At 39.2% G+C, this 26,807-nt stretch overlaps 1 protein-coding gene across 1 annotated transcript in view; it reads right to left on the reverse strand.

The window, feature by feature from the left end:
• PRKG1 (protein kinase cGMP-dependent 1) overlaps positions 1 to 26,807 on the reverse strand; it is a 1,334,778-nt gene that overhangs the window by 622,320 nt on the left and 685,651 nt on the right. The window lies entirely within an intron of this gene.

The raw sequence follows: 26,807 nt of genomic DNA on the forward strand, positions 1-26,807 counted from the left end.
CACATGAAGGGAGCCCAGTTAACCAGAATACACTGTGTATGCATGAATGATTTTGCTACCATTACTGAATAACATTCTGAGCTTTCAAGCAGGTGACTTGAAAAAGAGGAACACTGACTTCACAATTATTCAGAGTATCATTACCTGGGAAGATTCATGAGTGGACGAGTCTCTCTACCAGATTCCATTAAAACAATAACCTTTTCTCACAGCTTATTTCTCATGCCTATATGGGTAAAGAACATTTAACTTTGAAATACATTCCCTTTGGCAAGGTTTCCAGCTGTATCGGCTTTTTGGTGTTCATATAATAGAAAAATGCTTAACACAACCATTTATTTTATGCTGTATACAGTTTGAGATTAGGCCACTAAAATATAACCCCCCTTCATTTATTTGAACTGATGCAGATGAAAACAAAATGTTCATTTACAATAACAAAAAAAACCCAACATGATACTGAATCAGAGTTCCAATAATTTCCGGTTCAATTCTCTAAAGTATTATTGTTCTGTGCTATCCTATCTACCTCTCAGGGTATGGATGGATTCAGGGGTAGTCTCATTCCCTAGCAGTGGATTGAGCATCTTCCTCAGTATATGGGCAAGAGGAGCAAAGTTGCATTCTGCCAGAGAGAATCAGGTACTGTCCAGTAACCCAAGCCCTGGGCCATGGAAGACCCTGCTTCGCACAAGGAGCCCCGAGTTCAGTCTCTGCAAAGATGTGACTGAAGCTGTAATGCTTTGGACACAAAAGGAAAGCCCCTCGTGGTCTCATTAGCTATGACCAGTGTTGGCTTCAAGACACTTTGGTCCACCCAGACATCATGGTGAGACATCAAAGTCGGGCTGACGGACATTTACATAATGGGATTCATTTCTTCTCCTTTCCAGGGTAATAGAATGAACATACCATAGTAACATGGCTAGCAATGCATGTCCAAGAGGGATGGTGAGATTCTGATTCTGACCCATTGATGACCAAAGAGAATACAACTTCAAACTTGCTTTGGAAATGTCCTGCAGTCAGGGTCATAAGAATGATGCCCAACTCTATCAGCCACAGGAGGCTATGAAGAAGTAGCTTCAAGTACCATACAGGTCATCATATTGGAGAGGGAGGAGACTTATTTTTCTTGCCACCAGAGAGAAGAACTGGGAGCAAGACTGGGGGAAATTGAAAAAGGAGGCTTTGAAGCAAGGCACAAGCACAAACACAAACAAAAAGCATCGGTTCCATATAATTCTTTAAAAAGTCTCATTTCCTTACCCATCTTTCTCTTGTTCTTCATATATTGAATGTTCATGTTTGTAGACAATTAAATTCATATTTTTTAGAAGAAAAAATAGCTTTCAAACAGTTAAAGCTGTGTCAGTATTGGAATGGGTGGACTTAAAAGTTGGGGGGGTCCCTCTCTTTGGAGTTCCTCAAGGAAAGGTTGGACCAATATTTGTCAGAAAGAGGAGGTTGTTGTCATGTATGGATTGCCTTAGATATCTAAGGATCATAAAATCATAGATGTAGAGCTGAAAGGGACCTTAAGGCCATCCAGTCTAATCCCTTGATTTTTACAGATAAGAAAACAAGCTAAGAGATATTAAGTGACTTGACAAGGGTCACACAACTCATTAGTAGATTGACTCCAGCTCCAAATCTATGATCCTGTGCTTTGGGGTTCATATCATTCCAAAACCTCTAAAACAAAAAAAAAAAACCAGAAACAAACAAAAACATGTAAAGCATGAACTCTAGAATGGGTTTTAAGGTTAAAAGAGATTTAGATATGGGCATTTAGAAAGACAAATATGGATGCTACAGAAATTGGAGCTGAATGATTCCTAAGTCTAGGTCTGACACATTTTTGGTTTTATTGGTTGTGTGTAAGTGGTTTATTTGATTGTCATTGGCCTCATTCTCCTAGAAATAGAATAAAAGAATCCTTCAGCTTAATTGAGAGTTCAGTCAATTGTTTGGTTCTTATTAATTGGGGTCGTTGACTTGCCTGTATTCACCTTCTGGTCACTCACACTTTCAAACTTTGATTACACTTTCATGTTTCTCTCTTCTGGAACAGTTTCAAGCAGTGATGAATAATTAGCAAACAGGAGGTAATTAAAATTCTTAATTAAAATGAAAAATTCAATCCATGGTACTAAGACTTCACCTTCTTGGGCTAGTGGTGCTCACTGTCACTCACTGGCATCACAGCTGGGGGAATTTGCTGAAAGCTTTTAAAGTTGATCCTGCCTGAGAGTCCTAGTAAAATTCAGTTGAGTGCAGTATAAATTCAAGATGACAGACATACCAAGAAGATTATCATAAGGACATGTAAAGTGATTGGGAATGTCGAGCCTACCTAGGGGTAACCTAGTGAGTGCTTTAAAATATTTAATAGGCTATAATGACAAAGATGGAGATAGCTAGGTGGCACAGTGGATAGAGTGCTGGGTCAGGAGTCAGGGATTCTCTTTCAGAGTTCAAATCTGGCCTCAGACACTTACTAGTTGTGTGATCCTGGACAAGTCACTTCAACCTGTTTACTCTAGTTCCCTCATCTGTAAAGTGAGCTGGGGAAGGAAATGGCAAACCACTCCACTATCTCTGCCAAGAAAACCCCAAGCAGAGTCATGAAGAGTCAGGCACTATTGAAAAATGAAGGAAATGGGAAAAATGATTGAAAAAGTGAAATGAAATGTCAACTTGTTTTTCATGTCCACAAAAATTAGATGTGGGATCAACTCAGGGAAGTTATAAGGAGGACGATTTCAGCCGAATGCAAAGGAAGAATTTCAGAAGAGCATCATTGATAAATGGGAGGGAGAAAGGGAGTTTACCATAATTATAGATTTTTAAGGAAAAAAAATTAGACAACCAGTTATTTAAGCAGAGGGCATTCACATTTCCGTTCATTCATTCATTCCTTCATTCATTCATCTGTCCATTTAGTCAACAGGTATTTGTTAAGTGTCTATTGATCCAAGTCACTGTGCTATATTCTGGTGAAGATGAAAAGATAAATAAAACATAGTCTCTGCCTTCAGAAATCTTGCAATCTGCAATCCCTGAGGTCTTCACCAACTTAGAGACTCTGTACTTTTGATTCCTTTATGCTAGGCAGTCTAACATAGTGGATAAAAGCACATCTTTGGAGACAGAGAGACCTCAGCTCTGATCCCACTTCCAATAAATGCTAGCTGTGTCATATGGGCACAGCACTAAAGATCTCAATGGTAGAGGCAAATCTCTAAGATAAATCACAGATACCTTTCTGATTTCATTGGTGGAGGGAGATTTCACCTTAGGATTTCTCCATATTGATGAAATCACATTTCTGGACCTATCTGTGCTGTGTATGTTTGGGGGGAAAGGAAAGTTGGATAAATCCAAAAATCTTATCCTTTCTTCAAAAATAAATGGTAAGACCAACACGCAAGGAGGCATAACTTACAGTTCAGTACAGTCTTGTTAAGTCAAGTTCATCTAATGATGATCTTTCATTCTGCTCAGAAATCCCAGCTTTATCTTCTCAATGTGCTCAATACTCAATTTTAAATTATACTTCTCTCATTCTCATCTACATATATGTGAAAACAACAGAAAGATAAGTTCTGTACACTGATTCTTGCTGTTTCTTGTCCTATCCCCTCCTCTTTCTCCCTACCCAAATCCCACCCCCTCCTTCAAGGACCAGCTTGTGAACAATGCCTGTCATGGAGCTTTGCCCCATGAGTCCAGCTCACCGTAATCTTTACCTATTTGAACTCTACTAGTGTCTATTGTTTTATCTTATGTAATATATGTAGGATTTAAACTCAAAGAAATCTTGGAGATTATCTAGTTTAAACCCCTCATTTTATGGATGAGGAAACTAAGACCTGGAAAGATTAAGTCATGTGCCCAAGGTGAGAGAGGTGATAGGGAGGAGGGCAAGGGTATATTTACAAATCATATCATTTTCTATCAATTCATGATGTTCCCTTAATAATGGTAGTTTTAATAAATTGAAATGGAAGGTCAGATCTAGGGAGATGATGCCAATGGAAGCCTGTTGGGGCAATAGTTATCCCCTAAAGAAAGGTGAAACTGAGGCTTTTGTGTCCCCTCCTGCAGTCTTCTTTCTCTAAGAAAGGAAGAAAAATAGAGGGGACAGATTAAAGGGAAATGATTAGACAAGGTGAAAGTCAACTATCAAGTGGGCACTCGTATTGAATGACCTCAGACTTTCACCATGGGAGTGGGAGCTCCTCTTTGAAGGGAGTCCGTTTTGTCTAACTCATAAAAGAGACTTCCTCTTGATTGGCCAACCAAGTTGATGCTGTCATTGACTATTCAACCCTTAATTCTGTCTTAATAGTCTTTACCCTTGTTGTTTCAAGTGTATGTTTTCTCTCCCCAGCTAAATAGGATAACTTTGAGCCAAAGGACTGTGATCCTTCTTTTGAATTCACGTTTAGACCTGAGCTACTAAGAAGTCAATAGAGTCAGCAGCAAGAAAACACAAGTTTAGATGTACTTTGTGAAGATCACTGTCTTACAATGACATGCAGGACATGTAGTATTCATCAAGGCTGTGTGTACCTAGCAAAAGGAAATCACTTTTCGCTGTCAAGAGTAAAAAACAAAACAAAACAAAAGCTATAGACACACTGGGACAAAAGGCACTTGACACTTGACAAGAATCACACAAGATATGAACATTAGGATGGATTAGGATCTGTGCTAGTGGAAGGATTACCCATATCTACCCATGATCACAGATCCTTTGAAGTCGTGAATTATTTGAATGTGATATATACATCCATAGAACATGGAAGATTAGCTCAATACCCATTACATTTCAGTATTTCTCAACTGGTAGAAGATTCCTCTTCATTCAGCAAAGTGTAGATGACTTACTTGTTGACTATACAATCAATTCAAATGAACCCAACCTAATACAATCTAACAAGCATTTATTAAATGCCTGCCATGGCCCAGGGAGTGTGCAACTAGATGGTTTAGTAAATTAAATGCTGGTCTTGAAGTCAGGAAGACCTGGGTTCAAATTCTGCCCAAGCTTCTTAGTAACTGTATCCCATAACAGATAATCTAACCTTGCTTTGCCTTTATTTCCTCATCTATAAAATTGGCACAAGAAGAGTATCAACTTTCCAAGGTTTTTGTAAGGAGGAAATATAAGATGCAAGGCCAATCTTTTATTTTTGTTTGTTTGTTTGTTTTGTTTTGTTTGTTTTTGTTTTGTTTTGGTGAGGCAATCCTGATTAAGTGACTTGCCCAGGGTCACAAAGCTAATAAGTGTCAAGTGTCTGAAGCCAGATTTGAACTCAGGTCTTCCTGACTCCAAGGCCAGAGCTTTATCCACTGCATCATCTAGCTGCCCCAAGGCCAATCTTTTTTTTTTCTGTTTTGTTTTTTTGGTAAGGCAATTGGGGTTAAGTGACTTACCCAGGGTCACACAGTTAGTATGTGTCAAGTGTTTGGTCTGAGGCCTGATTTGAACTCGGGTCCTCATTGACCTCAGGGCTGATGCTCTATCCACTGCGTCACCGAGCTGCCCCAAAACAGACAATCCCCAAGGCCAATCTTAAAGTACTATATAAATACTAGCTATTATTATAGTTATCATTGTTATGCTACCAAACTCCCATCCAAATCTAATGATCTGTGATTCTGTGATATTTCAATGATAAAATGGTATGGCTTACATACTGAGGGAATGACCTACAATTCAGCACTGCTCTATGTAATTTATCAACATCAAAAATATTTCTGGTACTTAATAAAAAAGACTCACATTTTATCTGCTAATGGTACAAGCTAATGGTACTAAGAGCAATCTCCCTAAACCTCACCTCTCCTCTCATCTCTCTCTCTCTCTCTCTCTCTCTCTCTCTCTCTTTGATTCTCAATTCTTCTCTTTTAATCATAATTCTTTACTTCTTCCTGACAATTTCGTCTTAAAACAAACAAGCAAGCACTGTGTTGAGTATCACAGGTAAAGAGAAAATGACTAAAAGGGTGACCATTTTTAAGCAGAATGAAAATTGGGATGTGTCTGCCAGATTTCCAAGGAGGTGTGTGTTTGACTGTCCATCTGGTTTGTTTTGTTATGTTTTTCTTGTGCTAAAAACAAGCTGAAAGACTCATAAGTCAAAGGTGTATCATCTGTGAAAATCAATGGAGAAAAGCAATAAAATATTTGGTATTTAAGGCCAATTTAAATTCACTCTCAGGTCTTCGCTTGTTAGCCAGATTCTATATTTCTTCATTAGTCTGCCTCATAGCAGAGGTTTACAGAAGAGATAAATGATTCCTATTCCTCCCTGGTACTATCATGTCTTCCTTTTTGTCCTCAATGGAGTCCAGATAAGGGTCCCACATGGGCTCCTGGATGGATCATGATTGGATTGCTTAGCCCCTCCCTTCCAACCCTTGCTGCCACCTTCTAGAGAGAGGGGCACGCTCAGTAACCCCTCCTGCTACTTCTTCCCTATTTCTAGACCTCTCATCAGTGAACACATTTGTTATCCTTTCAGTGAAATTGCCAAAAGATCAAACTCCAATGAAGGACAAGAGAGACAGAATATGTCACCAGTACCAAAGGCTAGTGTGGTGTCTTGGTGCTTTGGAAAGTACTGTGCCTTGAATTTCAAAAAAAAATTAGCTTTGCTTTTCAATTGACACTTGCTACTTCCATGACACTGGTCATCTCTACACTTTTCTGGGTCTCAGTTTCCTAACCTGTAAAAATACAGAGATAGAACTAGAGTTCCTTCCTGTATCTATCCTTCTAACTCTAAAACCCTGGCTTGCAACTATTGGATTAATGTTTATAAAATTGAGGTAATCATGTTATCCCACCCCCATTCAAAAATCTCCGGTGGCTCCCTATTACATTTCAGTGCCACATTGCAGTGGTTAAAGCCTCCCACACCCAGGCTCCTAGACTCTTTTTAAATTGCCCCCCTTTATGTAATTTCTGCTCCTGTGACACCATCCTTCTGGCCACACACAACATTACATTTCCTACCTGTCTACCTCTACATGGGCAGTACCCATGATTGGAATGCCCTCCGCCTCAGATCCACCTCATAGAATCCTTGGCTTACTTCAGCACAGCTCAGGTTCCATTTTCTGTGAAGCCCCTTTCCTAAATCTCAGTGATTAGGAGCCCCTCCCTCTGGAAATTACCTTGTGTTACTTGGCATATATTTAGAATGCACTCTCTTGGGTTCATGCTGCACTTCTCCAATAGAAGGTGAGCTATTTGAAAGCCTGAATTGTTTCCTTATTGGCCATGTATTTGCTCATACCTACAGTGCTTGGTCCATAATGGGTGCTTAATACAAGTTCGATGAAATGAATGAGCCACACCCTTCTCCTGAATCTGTATGTGAGAGAGAGGAGGAGGAAGGAGTGCCTCAGCATGTTTATGTTCACTTAGAACCCCTTTAAAAATGGACTCCAGTCTGATACCTGAAAATTTCTTCCTGAGCATAATTCTCAATGAATCAAAAATGTTCCAGCCTGATGAGTGTTCATTCGCCAGTATGCTCAGCGTCTGCAGAATGTGCCAGAATCCCCAAGATGAAAGAGAATAGCCTCTCGCTTCAATCCCTCCCCCCTTCCCATGGGGAACAAAGACACCTGGCACTGCTCTGCAACACTTCTCCCTTTCATGACAACATGGGCCAGGCCACAAGGCCAACTCTTTTTTTCCTTCTCCTGTGAATTATGAAAAGTCTTTGTCTCACAGTTGCAATCTCTCCCTTTTCAGCACACATGCCCTTCACACCTCACTGCACCATCCATTCCGGGCATCACTGCTTGTACTGCTCACTGAACTCTGAATTCTAATTCTTTGCCTCTAAGAGCCCAATGCAAAGTGCTCTCACTATTAGGGGAATTTAGCACTGCCTGTCAGCAAACTCAGGAAGTGGTAATGTCATTTCTGAAATCTAAGTGCTCCTGACTCGAAGCTTAACTAACGCAAACTAGAATGCCATCTCACTTAATTCTGCCACTATTTATGTAAGTGCTTGGCACTGTCAACACAAGGTAATTCCACCAAATATAATGGAATAACTTTATCCCCTTTAGAGCTGCTCTAAATTATCAAATGGAGTTCACAAAACCATTTGAGGCTGGACTGGACAAAATTTGGAGACTGTGTCCACATCTTGTTTCCCTGAAGAACTGAATCTTTAATGCAAATGTCACCAGAAGAAGCAGGGCCATCGATGTCCAATTTTAAAATGATCACCCCAGCTTACCTTCTAGATCATAATATCTCCCCTTTAAAGTTCAGCACCATAATGTTTAGAGCAGAAGGCATTTTAGAGGTCAATTAGGCTACCACCTTCATTTGAAAGAGGAAGAAACTGCATTTATTTAGGCAGGTAGATCACTTAAGCTCTCTGACCCTCAGTTTCCTCCTTTGTAAAATAAAGGGGTGAGACTAGATGATCTCAAAATATTCCTTCAAGTTCTAAAACTATAGTCCTAGGGGGACTAATGTGACAGTAGAGTGATCAGCACAATTGGGATTTACATCTGGAGCTTCCTACTACAACATTTGTGCTCTGTTCACTAGCCTACACTGCCTCCTACCTTCAGAAGTTGGGTTAATGGGAAAACCAGGGAAACCCCAACTATACACAGTCGATATATAAAAGTTATCCAGTCCCTGCTTTGTGTAGGGTGTGATGTAAGGAGATGAAGGAAATATATAGGGGAAAGGACCACAATTCCTACTTTCAGGGATCTTAGAATTTACTAGGATGAGTCAATGACAGCTATATCCTGCATGGTTCCAATAGCAATATATCTTAGAATATCTCAGGAGGTAGTGGGCTCCCCATCGGGGTGACCACATGTCAGGTATGTTGTAGATGGAATTCCTGGCCAGGGAGGGATTGGAATAGATGCTCTGTGAGGTCTTTACCAGCTGTGAGAGTCTAGGTTTCTGTGAATCTATTAAATGCTGCAAAGAAGGAACTATGAGGGTTCGGATGAGAGATTAGGGGATCAGAAAAGACTTCATGAAGGAGAGCCTTGAGAGAATGGCTTGAAGTCTGACAGCCAAAGAAGGGAGGGAAGGAGGGTCTTAGAGGGGAAAGGTATAAGAGGAGCCAAGAGGAAGAGAGACAAAAGCACAAACAGGTGGGGGCCACAATGAAGAGTCTACTCCAGCCCATACATGCCCAAGAATTGGCACCACAAATGCTGACAAGGGTCTCTCCACCTTTGTCTTTGCCTGAAGGTCTTCTGTAAGGAGAAATCCTTTTGAGGCAGCTCATTCACTAAGGATAGTCCATTTTACACAGATGGTTCAGTGGACAGAGCACTAGATCAGGAGCCAGAAAGACCCTAACTCAAATCCAACCTCTGACGCTTACTAGCTCTGTGACCCTAAGCAAGCCACTTAAACCACCTGTCTTAATCCACCGTGAAATGAAATAGCAAACCACTCCAGGATCTATGTCATGAAAACGTCATGGACAGTATTGGCGTGCTATCATCCATGGGGTCACAGTCAGATGCAACTGAACAAGAACAAACTAAAGGTCAAAGAGGGGTGGGGATTGCCTGAGGTTGTCAAAGCAGCAAATCTAAAAGCTGGAATGAGAGCTCAGCTTTTCTCACTACAGATCCAAGGCTTACCACTAGGCCACCTCTCAACACAGAGAACAAGTCCTGTCATATCTAGCACATCATGATCATCCTTCCAAATTGAAAAGCTTTGCTGTTTTGAAGGGAAACTTACTAGCTAAGTAATCTTATTTATAAAAACATCCATTTGATTTTGATTGAGCCCTCTCTATGAAAGGCACCTGGCCTGATTCCCTAAACTGCCCCTCCTTCCTTTCTGCGCTGGATCATAATGTTCACCGTTTGTTGACTTCCTTCTTCCTCTGATGTGTTTCTCTAAAGGGAGCTGTGGCTCTTTGCTGGAAGGATCTGTTTGATGAGTTGTTGGGGTCTCGTCAATTGCACAAAGAACCTTTGATTCTGTGTTTTGCCTTTGAAGCTGCCATATTATTTTTTTTTATGTTCACTGAGGTCTTGCATCATATGGGGCCAGTTTTTAGCATTAATTAATTCATTTCAAAGACTCTTTGGAATAAGTTATTCAGTAAGCTGACTACAAGGGTGACCATTTCTTCCATAGCCTTAACAAAAATAAATAGCTCTCATTAAATAATATTGTGATGCTTTGAGGGTTAAGAAAACCAGCATCTCCAGCATGAGGCTGAAGGGTAAAATCGTCAATAATGACAAGCAAATTTAAAAAAAAATCTGATTTCAAAAGCAAGATTTTACAAAAAGCTAGATTTTTTCTTCCAAAATTCAGATCTTTTCTTCATGGTTAAAGCGAACCAAATGAAAAAAAGAGAGAGAGAGAGAGAGAGAGAGAGAACCAAGTGGAATTACGTACTAGAATAAAAGAAATGATCCTTATTCCTGGAAGTTGATTTAACACAACTCCCTCTTATTACTTATTCACCAATCCAATTCAATTGCCCCATGTGGCATTTTCAGTACCTGACACTCCATCTGCCTTCTCCATTGTCTTGCCTAAGCTGTCCCAATATCTGGAATGGTCTCCCTGCACACTCATACCTCTCAGAACATCTCCCTACCTTCAAGGCTCAAATCAAATACCATCCTGTATAAAGATTTTTAGGGCAGCTAAGTGATGCAGCGAATAGAGCACTAGGCCTGGAATCAGGAAGACCTGAGTTCAAATCTGGCCTCAGATACTTACTAGCTGTGTGACTGTGGGCAAGCCACTTAATCCTGCTTGCTTCAGTTTCCTCATCTGTAAAATAAGCTGGGAAAGGAAATGGCAAACCGCTCTAGTATCTTTGCTAAAAAAAACAAAAAAACAAAAGGGGTTATGAAAAGTTGGATATGACTGAAATGACTGAACATAAAACTCTGTCCTGGTTCCCTCCCCATTTTGGTCACTCTCCTTTCCTCAGAAATTATTTTGAATTATATATACACACATATACATACATACATACATAAATATACATCTATGTATATGTATATATACATGTAGTATATAGGTGAATATATACACATATATTTATACAAATATGTATGAGAGAGAATGTGTATATACACACAGAGAGAGGTTTGTTTGTTTAATTCACTAATCTATATACATGTTGTTTCCTCCAGTACAATATGAGGTCCTTCAGGTCAATGCCAATTTCCTATTGGTTTTTGTATTTCCAGTAACTAGCATAGGGTCCAGCACAGTAAAGATGCATAAGAAATGCTTGTCGTATGGAGTGTAACCTCCAGACCCATTTCAGATGAGCCTCCTAGGCACCTCTTGCATATCTTGGGAAACTGGAGTTGATTTAAAAAAATTAATGTCAGCCCTTAAGGATAAGAATTGGGCTTCTGATTTCATTGCTATAGGGAACTCGTTGGTAAAAAATAATTCCTTCTATAATACAACATTGGCACCTACTCTGCAAATGACAGTTCTAGGAAGTTACCTAAAGCAATGAGAGATCCAATGACTTGTACAGGATCACATAGTCTGGCAGTCAGAGACGAGACTTGAATTTGTGTCTTCCTGGCCCCTGAGGCCAGCTTTCTACCCACTATGCCATGGCTTTGCTTCTCCCAATGAGAATATTCAGACTCTACCTCTTTCCTGTTGAGGCTTGCTGTGAGAAAACCATTTTTGTGAGAAGAGCATTGATTTCCACCTGTGTGTGGGGAAGGCCAGCCCAGTCACTTGAGAACAGGCAGAGCTAGATGGAATCCAAGTTTTTCTTGACATGAGAAAATCACTTGGCCACCACGTAGGGCCAGTTCTAACAAAATTCCTGTGGATTGTAGAATGAAAATCATCTTTCTTCTCACTTCACAGTTGGAGAGCCTCAGGTCCAAATTTGTTTTTTACCTGCATTATATAGCACAATCCTGTTTAGGCCACAGCTTGAACTAGATGGCCCCCAAGGGCCTTTTCCAGAGTTAGATTCAGTGAATTTTAGAGTTGGAAGGGATGTCACAAGTCAGAAAATCCAGCCAGGACATCAGAAAGATTGCTCTCTATAAAACACCTGACCAATTATCATTCAGTCCTGCTTGAAAACTTCTCCTAAGGAGGGGTGGGGATGGTACTTCTGAGTTAGTCTGGTACATGCTTGGATACCTTCTTCATTAGGAAGTTGGAGTTTTTCCTTTGTCCTGACATCAAGCCTCAATTGCCTCCTTACAACTCCCAACAATTTCTCCTAGATATGCCTTCTGGGACCAAACAGAATCATTGTGATTCTTCTTCCATGTGGCAGCTTTTCAGTAATTAGAGAGGGCCATTAACCCTGCCCCTAGTATTCTATTCTCAAAACTAAACAATTCCAATTCTTTCATACAGTCCTCAGCTAGCATATACTCAAGACCTTTCACCATGCTGACTATCATCCCCTGCCCTTCCATCTCTGCAACTACTGCCATGATGCTGTGTGCCTGGCACATAGTAGGTACTTAATAAATGTCAAATGGTTGATTCAGAGATATTTTGGAAGAAGCAAGACCTTCAGGGGTTGAATTGGATAGGGAAAGGTGCTCTTAGACTTAGAACCTGGAAGCCCAGTCCATCAGGCAATTGTGGCAGAATGGAGAAAGGGTTTATGAAAGACTTATGAAGGCCTGAGTTCAAATCCTGCCTCTGACAATTACAAGCTGCATGGTAATGGACAATCCACTTGACTTCTTAATGCCCCCTCTAAACTATCAGTTGGCATAAATGTAGAAAGTATCTACAACAGGAGGTGCCAACAAAAGCATAAGTCTGGACAAAAGACAAACTAAAACAAAACAAAATCAACAAAAATTATGTGTATTAACACTGGAAGAACAATTTCAGTAATTATTCATGAAACCTCCAAATCTCAATCCACTTGAAAATTTAAACTTAATTAGAAACAGAATCCAGCCAGGTGTACTAGTTTCTCCTTATTTTATGTCACGTCAAGTCTACATTTCCAAACACAAATCCGATTTTTAAAGTTGTATTGCAATTTCCCAAAGCTTCCCTGCCTTGTAGTTGGGTTAACAGTCTCCACACTGATCATTAGCTGTCCTAACAGATAAGACCTTAACCTTGTGCCCATCTCCAAGGTTCTGAATCTATTGTAATAGCTTTAATCCAATTCACTTTGATCACATCCTTACAGAGAGAGAGGCCGTGTTATATTGGATAACCCCACTTTTTCAGAGAACTGTGGAATCATGGGGTCAATAATCACTGACAATTTATAGAATACTTGAAGGTTTGCAAAGTGCTTTTATAGGCATTATGGCATTTGAACTTCATAGCTACCTTATAAATTAGAGATTATAGGCAATCTTGTTCTAATTGCACAGTTGAGGAGAAAGAGGCTCAGAGAACCTACATTACTTACTCGATGGCATCCAGATAGCACATTTCAAAAGAGGAATATGGTGCTAGGTGTTCTTGTCTCAGATACAATCATCTATTCTGTACCCTTCCCTCACAATGTTTCCCAATCCTGACTATGGACTAAGAGGGGTTCAATGGAGGATAATCACCCTAAATCCATTGGTTAGACACCATGATTAGGCAATTGATAGCCTCCTATTCTCATACTCTAAGAGTTCTGCAGATGATAAAGAGTTTATCTTTGCCATGTTCTAATAGCCTTAAAAATATTTTTAGAAAATAATTAGCTTTTTCAGGGAGATTCATTTGGCAGATTTTCTATTGGTTCCATTCAAATATAGATAGAAAGATAAAGCATGTATTAAGTGCTTACATTTAATTAATATACTCTCATTTATTTCATCTACTATCTTCTTCTGAGGCTGCTGGCTGGTCTAGTGGATAGAGTATGGGACCTGGGATGGGATAAAGGACGGGATCCTGGCCAAGTCATTTCATCTTTGAGCCACAGTTTTCTTGTCTAGAAAATGGAGATAACAATAGCACCTTTTCCCCAGTGTTTTGGGGAAGATGAAATGACCTAATCTATATAAGGCATTTTGTATACCCTGAAGAACTATATAAATACAAATTACTGTTATTATGCTTTTTCTATAGAAGTACTTGTAGCTAAGAAGGAAGGCAACAAGGACAGTGAAGGATCAGAAGCCATGCCATTTGGTTGGAGGAATGGAGAAATTTAAGAAATTCATCAGGGGGCAAGTAATTGCTGTCTTTAAGTATCCTACAGATACTGTCATGTGGAAGAGGGATTGGGTTCATTTTCTTTAGTGGTAGAACTAATAGGGAATGATGGGAGGGGCTAACTTTAAGAAAAAATATTTTAAAAAATTTTTCTAATAATGAAAACAATCCCAAAGTGAACAAGGCCTTCTTGGGTAGATGTGGGCTCCTCTGCACTGGAGGTCTTTAGGCAAAGGCTGCTTAGTTGCTTTTTGACTGTATCCAATCAGACACTTTTTTAAAGTGTGGGTTGGACTAAACACCCATGAAGATTCTGTGATTCTAAGTAACAAAAAGGATGGCAGTCACGGAATAAGGCCAGAGCTAGGTTTCAGTCTTGACCCTGATATTTAATATATTTTTGAATCAAGATAAGCTATTTCATTTCACTGAACCTCAATTATTCCATCTGTAATATGGGGTCAACAAGCCATGTATGACCTACCTCATGGAGGTGTGAGGAAATTGATCAATTCACCAAGTATTTATTGAGTATATCCAACGTTCTCTACACTATGCTGAGCACCAGGGAAACAGAGACGAAAGCACAGCAGCCCTTCTCCTCAAGAAGCCAACTAGATATACAGGTATAGAAAGACCATGTATGACTATGAAGAAATATGCTAGATATAGCATTTAGGAAGTACTTATGTGCCATGCGCTGCAATTATATATGTATGTATGTATATGTGTGTGCATATGTATACATGTACATATACAGCTGTGTACATATATGCACATGTATAGTTTATATGTAAATACCTATATACATATGCACATATATGCATATAAAATAAATACAAAAAAGCTTGTTCTCAAAGATAACATGCTATAGAAAGATTAGTTAATATGAAGCAGACCAAGTCATCTTTACAACCCTTCCCCCAATCTCAAAGATTCACATGTACAACAAAGCAAAAAAACAAAAAAAGTAGAGACAAAACATTGTAAATTTCCTCTCAGCTCACTGCCGAATTCTCATTAAGCCTTCCATGATTTATTCCCAGTCCTGGGCGTGTGGCCCAGTGCATCATTTCAGGGCCATTCTGTATCAGGTGTCCCATCAGCAGTGTTCTGTTCAAGCAAGATTTACATATTCACCCTAAGTCCCACAAGACATAGAAAACAAGAAGAAAAAGTCAAGGAGCTAAACTCTAGGGATTCTAGTGAATCTGTTCTTTTCTAATAACTGAAAAGAAATGTCAGGAACCTTCAACCTTGTATGAATGCCAGTGAATGCATTACTGTATATACTATACATAAATCACATGTATACAATACACACATATATACCTATATCTATATGTGCACATATATTTCTATCTTTGTATCTATATATGTACACATTCATGTATGCAGACAGATAAATGGATATATTAAATAGATAAAGATAATGGATAAAGATAGATGGAGAAAGACGGATAGATAGCTAAAGACAGATAGATAGACAGACAGACAGAATTTTGGTTTCCATCCAGCTCACATCTGATTTATACTCATTTGAAAAATATGGATATCCAGTTATGGAATTCCCATTTTTAAGAGACTCTGGAGGAACAAAAAAAAAAGCAAACCATACACATCGGAAATCTGAATCAAAAGCTCATAGAATCTGGAACCTGGAGAGTCCTTAGAGATCATCTAGTGACCAGATTCAAGTCCAACCCTCTCATTTTATATATGAGGAAATGAAGCCAAGGAAAGGAAGGGCCTGGCCCAGAGTAATACAATCATTAGCAGGCCTGGATTTAATGCCAGGTTTTCCGTCCCCAAACTTTGTGTTATTTCCTCTAACAAAGCAGAATGAGAACACCACAGACATTGGCTAGAAAGGACAAAGGATTTGGTTGAGGTTACACAGCCATTATAAAACAAAGACAAGATTCAAATCCAGTCTTGAACTTTAGGTCCAATGTCCTATGGGTGCAAGAGAAGTATGGTGTGATTATTTATATGATTTCCCCTCTCTGTTCATAACATAAACTTACTAAGAGTTCTTTATCCTTAGATACCACCACAGGAAAGGGAACTGAAAAAGCCTGGTATTGGCTGTGAGCAGGCTAGAGCATCTGACCAAGGCTTAATTATGAAAGATCTCTGGAGTAAAAGAGATCATCAAAGACATGTTGGTTCTGCGGAAAGAGTGATGGATGATCAGCCTCTTTGTGCCACTGGTATTTTCATGGTATTAAGAAAAATCAAGACAACTTGCCAACACTTTGGGTGCCCCTAACCCCAGCAGTGAATTTATGAGTCAATATGGACAAGAGTCACCCAGGTTGGGTAGGCATGGATGGGTTGTAATCTGCATGCAAAACACCAGATCTTTTGGAGTATTTTGGTTTGATCCAGTAAGATGAACTTATTTATGAACATATGAAAGTAGAGTAACAAACACCAAGCTCTTTTATGCACGTGTCTGTTTCCACAATGAATCACTTAGGACTAAAACAACCAACCAAATATACGTATGTATGTGTGTGTGCGTGTGTGTGTATATATATATGTATATGCGTATATATGTACACATATATATGTATATGTATGTATGTATGTGTATATATGCCTATGTGTATATATGCACACATATATGTATATGTATATGTGTATATATGTATATGTGTATATATGTACACATATATGTATATGTATGTGTGTATATATGTATATGTGTATATATGTATACACATATGCATATGTGTGTGTGTGTGTATATATATGTATGTATGTATATTAGTGATTGTATAGTTCCATGGAAAAGACACTGGAGGTCATGAACTCTAACTTCTTCATTTTACAGATGAGGCAACTGAGGCATAGGGAGGTGAAGTATCTTAATATAAAAGGATCATTAATCTGGAGCTATAAGTATACTATCAGCCGTGTAACCTGCAGTGACAGAAATCATTTTTGAAAGCTATTTTAATTGAAAAATAAGTAGCAGCACCTGCATACCATTTATCATGTAAAACCCAAATCTTAGAGATCCCTCTGTATCCACACTAACTCTCAGGCTCAATAAGATTTTCAAAGTAAGGCAAAGACTGGGTCAGCCTTACTCATAGAAAGTTTCATGAGTCAGTGTGGTTAAAAAAATGCATCATCACTGCTAGTCAGCTTTTAGTGATGAAATTCTGTACCCTGCTGTTCAGAAAACTGGTATTGGTCAATTACTAGATACATAGGCAAGCTTCATCATTCAATAAGAAAAAAAAAAAACCTTACTGGAGTCGAAAGGCCTGGGTTCAATCTTATCACCTTTATTACCTGTGTGATTTTGGAAGTCACTTTATCTCATGGGTCTCATTTTCCTCATTTTTCAAAATGAAGGGAATTTATTTGGTGGACTGTGGGCTCTATTTCTAAGACTCTATGTATGAACTTAGATGAATAACTTCCCTTCCCTTGGTCTCAGAATCCTCTTCTTTAAAATGAGAGGACTGGACTGGATAGGGCCCCAAGTCCCCTTTCATATATTCTCTGACTTGTCAGGGCCTCCGTTTTCACATTTGTGAAATGAAGGGGTTGGACCAGGTAACCTCCAAGGTCCTTTCCAACTCTAGATCTGTTACCTGACATGCAATCTGGAACAAGTCCCTTCCCTCTTCTAGCCTCAGTTTCCTATTCTATGAAATGGGTTTAACTCCATGTCTCTCAAAGTTGCTTCCTCGGTAAAATGAGGATAATAGCACCTACTTGATGGGATTGTTTGAGTACCAAATAATATCTACTCAAGGTGCTTTGCAAACCTTGAAGGTTGTCACTAGAAGCTTTTAAAATATAATCGAATACTGGGAAAAGAGTCTATGTAGATTATTATGGTCATTTTCTGAGAAGAAAATCCCATTCATTTCTAATATTCTACATAAAATCTTGGAGAAGAAGCAATGTGTCATTTATATGAAGTGAGATGTAAAGGAGAATTGTAATTATTATATTATCTCCTTAGGCAATATTATTCCATCCATTTTACAGATGGGAAAATTGAGTATGATAAAAGAAAAATGGAATGCCCAGAGCAGCCCAGAGACTAAGTGCTGGAGACAGGATTTGGACTCAGGTGTTCCTGACTCCAAGTCTAGAGTTCTAACCACCGTGCAACCTAGAGACTTCGTGGGAAAATCTTATTAGGGCTGGGACTCTTGAACTCCAAATCCAGTTCTCCTCATCACACATAGTGCCAACCTTCTAGTACAGAACATAAGGATTCCACAGAAATAATTCAAAAGAAAAATAGAAAATGACGAGGGTAACAAAAAAATACCAAGAGTGGCAGATCAATTCCAGCTGAAGGAAATCAGGAGTGAGGCCACGTGGGAAGAGCATTGACCTTAGAGTAAGAAGATCTCACTTGGAGGCCTGGCCCTTACTCTGCCTTCACTATATGGTTCTAGGCAAGTCAGTTAACCTCTCTAAGCCTCATTTTTTTCTTCTCTAAAATGAAAATTATAATGTATTTACCACATATCTCAGAAGGTGGTGTTGATGATAGAGCTTGGTAAGCCATAAACTGCTACATGAATATGAATAACTGTTGTTGTTATGATTTTGCCCAGAGATGGCAGTACTAGGAGGATGATCTAGATCTGGGCAGCAGAGAGCCAGAGGGAAGCAATGATGTGAGCAAAAACATGGAAGCTAGAAAGAGCATTGATGAAAAAGAAACCGTAAGCTGTGAGGAAGTTTTTATAACAGCTTTTACAATAACCTCTGCTTTTATCACTCTTTATCTGAAATTACCTTATTTAATAAGAAAAAAAGTAATGTAGGCTGTGATAGAGAAGTGTCTACAATAGATATGATGTGAGGCACAGTTGAAGAGTTCTTTTTCTAGTTCTATTGACTAGAAATAATAGATTGACATCATTACATTTTTAGATAATTTGATAGTGGGAAAATAGTCAACATGTGTTATTACTGTCATTTCCTGAGAAGGCAGTCCTATCTATCTCCAACCCTATAGACATAACCCTGAAGAAAACTCAGTGCCTGGAATGGAATGCGCACACAAAACCTCAGAGGTAGGAAGCACACCAGAGGCCATGACACCCAACCTGTATTTGAATGGGAATCACATATACACCCTTTCAGGCAAGAGGTCATCCATCTTGTACCCAAAAGCACAAGAGAGGGAGGTCCTGCTACTTCCTCAAAGCATCCCATTTTGCTTTGGGAAAGCCTTCATTGTTAAGTTTTTCCTTACATAGAACCATAATCTGGTCCCCTCCCTCTATAGCTTTCACCCGTTGCTTCTAGTAATACCTACCCCCCACTTTTCCTAGCTGTACCCTCTAGAGTCAAGCAGAAAAAGTAGATGGACATCATATTGAGAAGAGGTACTTGGTAAGCGTTAACTGTAGCTCTTAGATGGAAGACATTATGAAGGTCATGGGATGTGAATTTAGCCAAGTGGTCCCATTTGGAATTTGTGTTCTGTGTGAATTTCAGATAGATAGATAGATAGAGATATAGACATAGATATCTCTCTATACATATACATACATACCTGTGTGTATGTATGTGTATATGTACACGTATACACATATATACAGAGGAAAAAAAGAAAGAGAGAGAAAGAGAGAGAGAGAAAGTTCTTCTTACCTAAATAAGAGATATTTACTGGTCATGGAATAATATACATTGAACCTGTGTATAGATACATCATTATGCAGAGGATCTGTGATTTTGCTGGAGTGAGGACTCTTTACATAAAAGCATTTAATGGGGTCAGAATAAGAATCAGACCTGTGATTTCACCGGTAGAGGGCACTCTACCAAGGCACACTGGCACTTCCTCTACAGTTGAGTCTAGAGAGGTGTCTAGAGCATTAAGAAGGTAAAAAAGAAGGTGCCCAAGGTCACATAGACAATAAGTCTAAGTGTCAGAGTTTAAATCCCAAATCTTCCTGGCTTTATGGCCAGCTCTATATTCTCTATGGTATACACTGCTACCAATCCATTAATAAACATTTGTGGACTGCCTCCTATGTGCCTGGCACTATGCTAACACTGGAGAGAGAAGGAAGGGAAAAGATAATCCCTATTCTCAAGGCGCTCACAGAGAAGCAGACCCATATGTAAATCAGTGGAGAGTCTGAGGCTCAGAAAATTTAAGTGGCTTGCTTATGGTCACTTGTCTATTAACTTGTAAAGGCAGAATTTGAACCTAAGTCTTCCTGATTGGGTCCTGCATTATATCTGTCCTCCCATATTTCTTCCCCCCTTGCTTATATGCCATTTATTCTAATATACAATAACCCTTGATTCTATTCCTTCATGACAAACGGGTCTGAGTTTGGGATGGGAAAAACATCAATTCACTTTTGATGTGAGAAGTTTCTTAATTTATTCATCAAGTGTTTGTAATCAGCCCTTGGCCTCAGTCTGTGGCTATTTGATTGTGTTGTGCAAGAAATGACCAAGAATACTATTAATTGAAACTATTTAAAATCAGAGTCCCTTTTTGTTAAAAGTACGATTGAAATCATGGACTATTCCTGCTAAACTTTCAGTAGTGGTTTGTACTAAACTTAAGGAACAGTCTGTTCGAAACTGGCCATGAAATTCACTCATCAATGCTAAGAAGTGGATCTGAGAGGTTTAGAACCTTCATAAATATTGAAAACTAACATGGATGGCATGCGTTCAGACCACTGAATCAAAGCTTCTTTGTGGTAGGGACAAGACCCCAGCATCTCATCAAACATAGCCAGTAAGGAACAATATTCCCCATTTAGATTTATACTGTCATTACAAAGAGAAGGAAGCAAACAAATGGTGACCATTTTCATCCAGAAACAGAAATAAAGGAGAGAGCATTCTGGGAATGTAGCCAGGAGATGTTCGTGTAATGGACAAAGTCAAAAGTGCGCGGATGTGGTTATGACCAAATAAGACGTCTGAGTTGGTAAGCCTCCCTTCACTCCTGTGAAATCCCTCCATCAGAAAGAAATATCGTCCTGATGGCTTACACATGGCAGAACCAATCTTTCATGTTGAGGTGCAGTATGCAATCACTGTGAGTAACTGGATTCAAGCTCAGACCCCAATGCTTATACTCATTACCTGTCTGACCTTGGGGAAGCCATTTGCTTTCGCTTATCCTCAGTTCCTTCATCCCGTAAAATGGAGGGGGGTAGAGAAGTTGAGGTGGGACTTCGACTATCTTCACTTGGAATGGGCCAAGTTGAGAGGCAGTGGGTTTATCCTCTGCCTGTTAAGCAAAGATTTCTGATCACTCCCCAGGGATACTGTAAAGGGACTTTTCTTGTTCAGATAGGAATTACACAACATCCTAATGAGAACATGTCATCTTTGGCAAGTGACTGTACTTCTCCAAGGCTTAGTTGCTTCATCTATAAAAATGGATATAAAAGTACAAGCTATCTCACAGGGTCATTGTGAGAATCAATGGAAATCATCTGTGTGAGTGTTTATTGGATTTCAGCTAAGAACTCTGTCCACTGGGTTTCTCCTTGAAGCTTTAGGATATCAAGGTCAAGAAATGCTTGGACTTCACTTTCCAGAGCATACCCACCCAATATTAATGGGATCGTGGAACAGCTCTGAATTGATGTGATTGGTTCCTATTTTCAGGTTTCCACCTAGAATTTAGGAATGCAATAAAGTTAAAGAATGAGGTAGATTTAATCATTAAATGAATGAGGGAGTCATACACAAAGCAGCCCCGAATATGAATCATTTTTTTTTCAATGATCAATGGGGAGAAGATGAACTTAACTCATAAAAATAACAGTAGCTAAAGCAAGATGACTTCATTCCACTGGGATTTTAGGATGCATATAATTCTAGTTTAAAATAAAGCCTGTAGGTATTTCCCTTTTTCTCTCTGTCCTGACTTGACTACACACACACATTCAGTGACATGAGTTCCCTGCTATTTTTTTTCTCCAGGAGAAAAGCAGAAATCCCATTCACTTTTTGACGGCCCCATCACACTGTTGACTTATATTGTGCTAGAACCCTAAATCTTTCTCTTTTTCACATGAAATTCCATCTAGCTTCATATCTTTCACCCTATAATGGTGCATCTCTTCCACATCTCTTAGCCTTCCTTCACAGTTGCCAAAATAATAATCTAAAGCATAGATCTGACCTTGTCACTACCTTGCTTAAAAAATTTTCAGTGGCTCCCTATTCCTTTTGGAAGAAAAGTCAAACCAGAATCTTAGTTTGGCATAAACCTTGCTCCCACAGGAAATCAGCCCTTCTCTTTACAATTCACATGCCAGAAACTTGCTCATACTGTAGACTATGATAACTGAAATTAACACTATGGTAAGTAAAGGACTCATGTTTCTCAATGTGCTTCCCCAAAAATATTTCATATCTATCCAAGTCAAACATATTTTTGGACATAGAGAAGAGGAATTAGACTAGTTTGCTTGGCCCCAGTGGACAGAACAAGGAGAAATTGGTAGAAACATTGTGTCTTGTACATAGTAGGCTCATACTATTTTTGAAAAATTAAAGTCAAGTTGCAAAGAGGCAAATTTTGGCTTGATGTTGAAGGGGAAAAACATAGCAGTTAGAGCCATCCACAAGGAGAATGTACCATTGGAGTAGGGCCCAAGTTCTCCCCTCCACTGGTGGTCTTCAATCAAAGGCCAGGTGGTGATCTGGTAGGGACATTGTGAAGCAGATTTTAATTCAAATGCAGATTGTGCTGGACAATCTCAGAGTCCTTTGGATTCTCAGATCTGTCCTCACAAGGCCTTTCTTTGCCCCTAATGGTTCATCATTCCTCTCAACCTCAGAGTCCTAGTTCTTACCTTACAATTCTCCTGAAGAACCAGACACACTAATTCCAACCCATTCTCAGAAAGCTGGGTAGTGCAATGGTTAGAGTGCTGAACCTGGAGCAGGAAGTCCTGAGTTCAAATCCTGCCTCAATCACTTTTTACCTGTGTGGCCCTCAGCAAGTCGCTTAACAATTGTCTGCATCAATTCCCACATTTGTAAAATGAGGGGGTTGGACTATTTGAAATCTAAGGGAATTTCCAGGTCTGGGAGTATGAAACAGTATAAGAAACTTTCTTCTATTACTTTGTGACAGTGATTTATTAACTTCTCTCTCTGGACATCTAGCATAGACCAGTGCATATAGTAAGTGCTTAATGTTTGTTAAATGACCCGAGTACCAATCCTGCCTCAGATATGTATCTGCTGTATGACCCTGGGCAAGTCATTTGATCTTTCTCAGGCTCAGTTTCCTCATTTGTAAAACAGGGATAATAATAGCACCTGCCTCACCCAGTTGATGTGACAATCAAATGAGAAAAAGATTTGTAAAGTGCTTTTCAAAATTTAAGGCATTAATAACACTGATCATCATCCTTTAAATTAAGATCTAACATATCTCCTGAAAATCTCCTCTTACTGCTAATGAGGAGAGCAGTACAAAATCTGTGTCTGACCAGGGAAATCCAACTTCTCCACTTAAAACATAGACCACTCCACTACTGAGTAGGCAGATCCTGTTCCAGTCAGAGGCTCCATGCTATATGAGCACATTTTTACACGTTTTTACAATGTAGAACTTGTAGGTGACCATCCTAGGCTTTACCAAAGATGGATACAAAAGTTAGCAAGTGAAAAGGCTCAGGCCCAGTGAGCACTTCCAATTTACTTGACATCCTGACAAGCTATTCCACAGGGCAAGGGAGGCAAAGAGGACAGCATGAATTTTAAGTCTACCTACTCCTGGCCTTGATCTTCTGATGGCTGCTTAGGAAGCCAAGATAAATCATTAAATGGCTCACATAGGAACTGTCTAGCATAAGAATGTTTGAATTGATAAACACACACACACACACACACACATACACATACATACACACACAAATGCACACTTGCACACAGACACACACACACACACACACAATCACCTAGCAGAGTAAGGCCAGATAAAACCCATATAATGAGGAGATTCCTATGAAAACACTTCAAGAAAGTAGCATGATGAGATAAAAGGGATTGTTTTAAAGATACCCATTTCCTTTACCATTAAATTTCAAGAACTCCTCTCTCCTCCAATGCCATTTTTTTCCCACTGTAGACATGAGCAGTGCCAATGTAAGTGGAAGCTTGGAAGCTGTACAGGAATCTCTGAATCTATTATTGTGTCTATCACAAAATCTGCCCCCAGTGGGTGAAAGCTGACCCAGCTCCTTTGTCCTTCCAGGATCCAGGCTCCATTCCCAGCTCTAATATTTTTTTATTTAGGTGACCCTGGGCAAGAAGTCACTTCACCCTGTTTGCCTCAGTTTTCTCATCTATAAAATGATCTGGAGAAAGAAATGTCAAACAACTCCAGTATCTTTGCCAAGAAAACCCCAAATGAGGCCACGAAGAGTCAGACATGACTAAAAATGACTAAACAACAAAAATGAAATCTAATGTGAAATTACTGTTAACTTGGGAACCATTTGTTAAATGGGAGAAACATACTCTCTTGAAGTTTGCTACATAATCTATGAAATAGGCTCATAGGACATCTTTTCTCCATTTCTTCTTTCCACATTGTCCCTTCTCTCCCTCTCCTATAGCTTATTGCTTTCAGTGAGGTAGAACAAAGGTTCCACATGCATTTCTTAAAAGATATTAACAAATCAAATGAGTTACCACATGTAAAACATTGGCAAGACTTTGTGCTACATCAATGCTTATTCATCATCATCATCATCATCATCATCATCATCATCATCACTTATGATCATAGGATTGGACATTTACAGTCGTAAGGGACCTTAAAGACTAGCTAGTTTATTTCTCTTATTTCACAGATATGGAAAGTGAATCTCAGAGAGTTGATGACTTTCACTCAGGGGAGTGAGAAAAAAAGAAAAGAAGCAATATTTGAACCCAGTTCATCTTGATTTCACAGCTAGCATTTGAACCTCTTTGCCACAGAAGAGGGGTGTCAAACCTAAATGGTCGTCTTAAGTAAAAAGCACATTAACATTAATTATGTTTTATTATATTCTTATTTATTTGGTTACATATCTCCCAATCGCATTTTAATCTGGTTCTGGCCATACTCAGAAATGGTAAGGGTCACATGGGGCCTGCAGGCCACGTGTTTACCATCTCTGTCACAGAGCCTCACAGCCAGAAGGGATTCAGAGGTTCTATGGGCATACTGTGTCGCTTTCTGCACCTTTCCATATTTTAAGTGCTCTCTTGATTTGTTGAGGCTTTTTGGGGGGGGTTCAAAAATACTGCATTACATTGCTGCACCCCAATTCATACTCCAGTATAAGTTTATACTTCAGTCATGGGGCAGATTGTTTTCATTTTTATTAATTGAAATAAAACACTAATGCATCATGGTTGAATGAAAAGAACAATGGTTTAGGAATCAGAGAAATGAGGGTCAAATATTGCCTGTGATGTCAGTGACCTTGGGCAAGTCACCTGCCTCTCCCTCTTGCCACAGTTTCTTCACTTATAAAATGAGGGCACTAGAGCAGATGAGCTCTGAAGTCCCTCTAAGTTCTATACTATGACTCTAATTATTTCTGTAAAGTTTTTTTTAATGTGTTTATTTTACCTTTTCATAGCACGCTTAGGAAAAAATCTTAGTCGAAGGATAAATCTAGGTCAAAAAGGGAAGGATTAACTTTGTAACTTTTGTATACCTCATCATTTCTCTAGGAAAGATTCAGAAATGTAAAGTTCTACCAAGAATAGAACAGACAACCTCTTTCTGAAAAGCCCTGCCAACATTTAATTTTATTATTGTTAACTGTTTTTGACAATTTGATAGGTACAAAGTGGCTCAATGTTTTAAATGACATTTCTTGGATCATCTGAGAAAGTGAACAATTTTTCCCCAGTGCTATTAACAATTAATGTTTCCTTCAAAAATCATCGGTTTAACCTCTTATTTCATGTTATTCACCTTCTTGTACTCTGTGTTCTAGTGAAATTGGCCTGCTGGCTACTCCCTTACTTTGATTGTTCTAGCTCCTTTTCCTGTAACTTTGCACAAAGTGTCTATCTCCCAGGCCTACAGTCCATGTTTCTGTCTCCTCAACCTCATAGAATCATTTTTTGAACCGTTAATAAATTTTACTTTTAATGTATGGAATGAAACAAGCATTTCTATAACAGTACAAGAAAAAAGATGATTGCACGTGAAACTGCAAATCTAACCTCATAGAATCTTTATAGTATCATAGAATTTCATGGTTGGAAACAAAATCAATGATCATCCAGACCAGCCCATATCTGAAAAAAAAATTCCCCTCCCCTAGCACCTCATAAGGGGTGATTTAGCCTTCACTTCAAGATTTCCCAGGAAAGAGGAAATTGCCCATCCTCTACGAGGTGGCCCAGCCTACTATGGACCAGTTCTAGTTGGGAGCTGCTTTTGAGGCCAGTTGGCAAGCAACCCATGATGCCCTGTTTCCTTTCTTATCTAAGATGGTTTTCATGCTGCTCACTCCATAGCTTCCCTTCTCATGTTCGAAAGTCATCCTTCCACTGATCCTCTTGGAATATGATCTCAAGGCCCCGCACTTTGTCTCTCGAGAGTTCCCAGCCAAGTTGATTACGTATAGGAAGTAGT

This window comes from Vombatus ursinus, unplaced genomic scaffold (assembly GCF_900497805.2).
Source record: "Vombatus ursinus unplaced genomic scaffold, bare-nosed wombat genome assembly UNPS02014847.1, whole genome shotgun sequence".
Lineage (NCBI taxonomy): Eukaryota > Metazoa > Chordata > Mammalia > Diprotodontia > Vombatidae > Vombatus > Vombatus ursinus.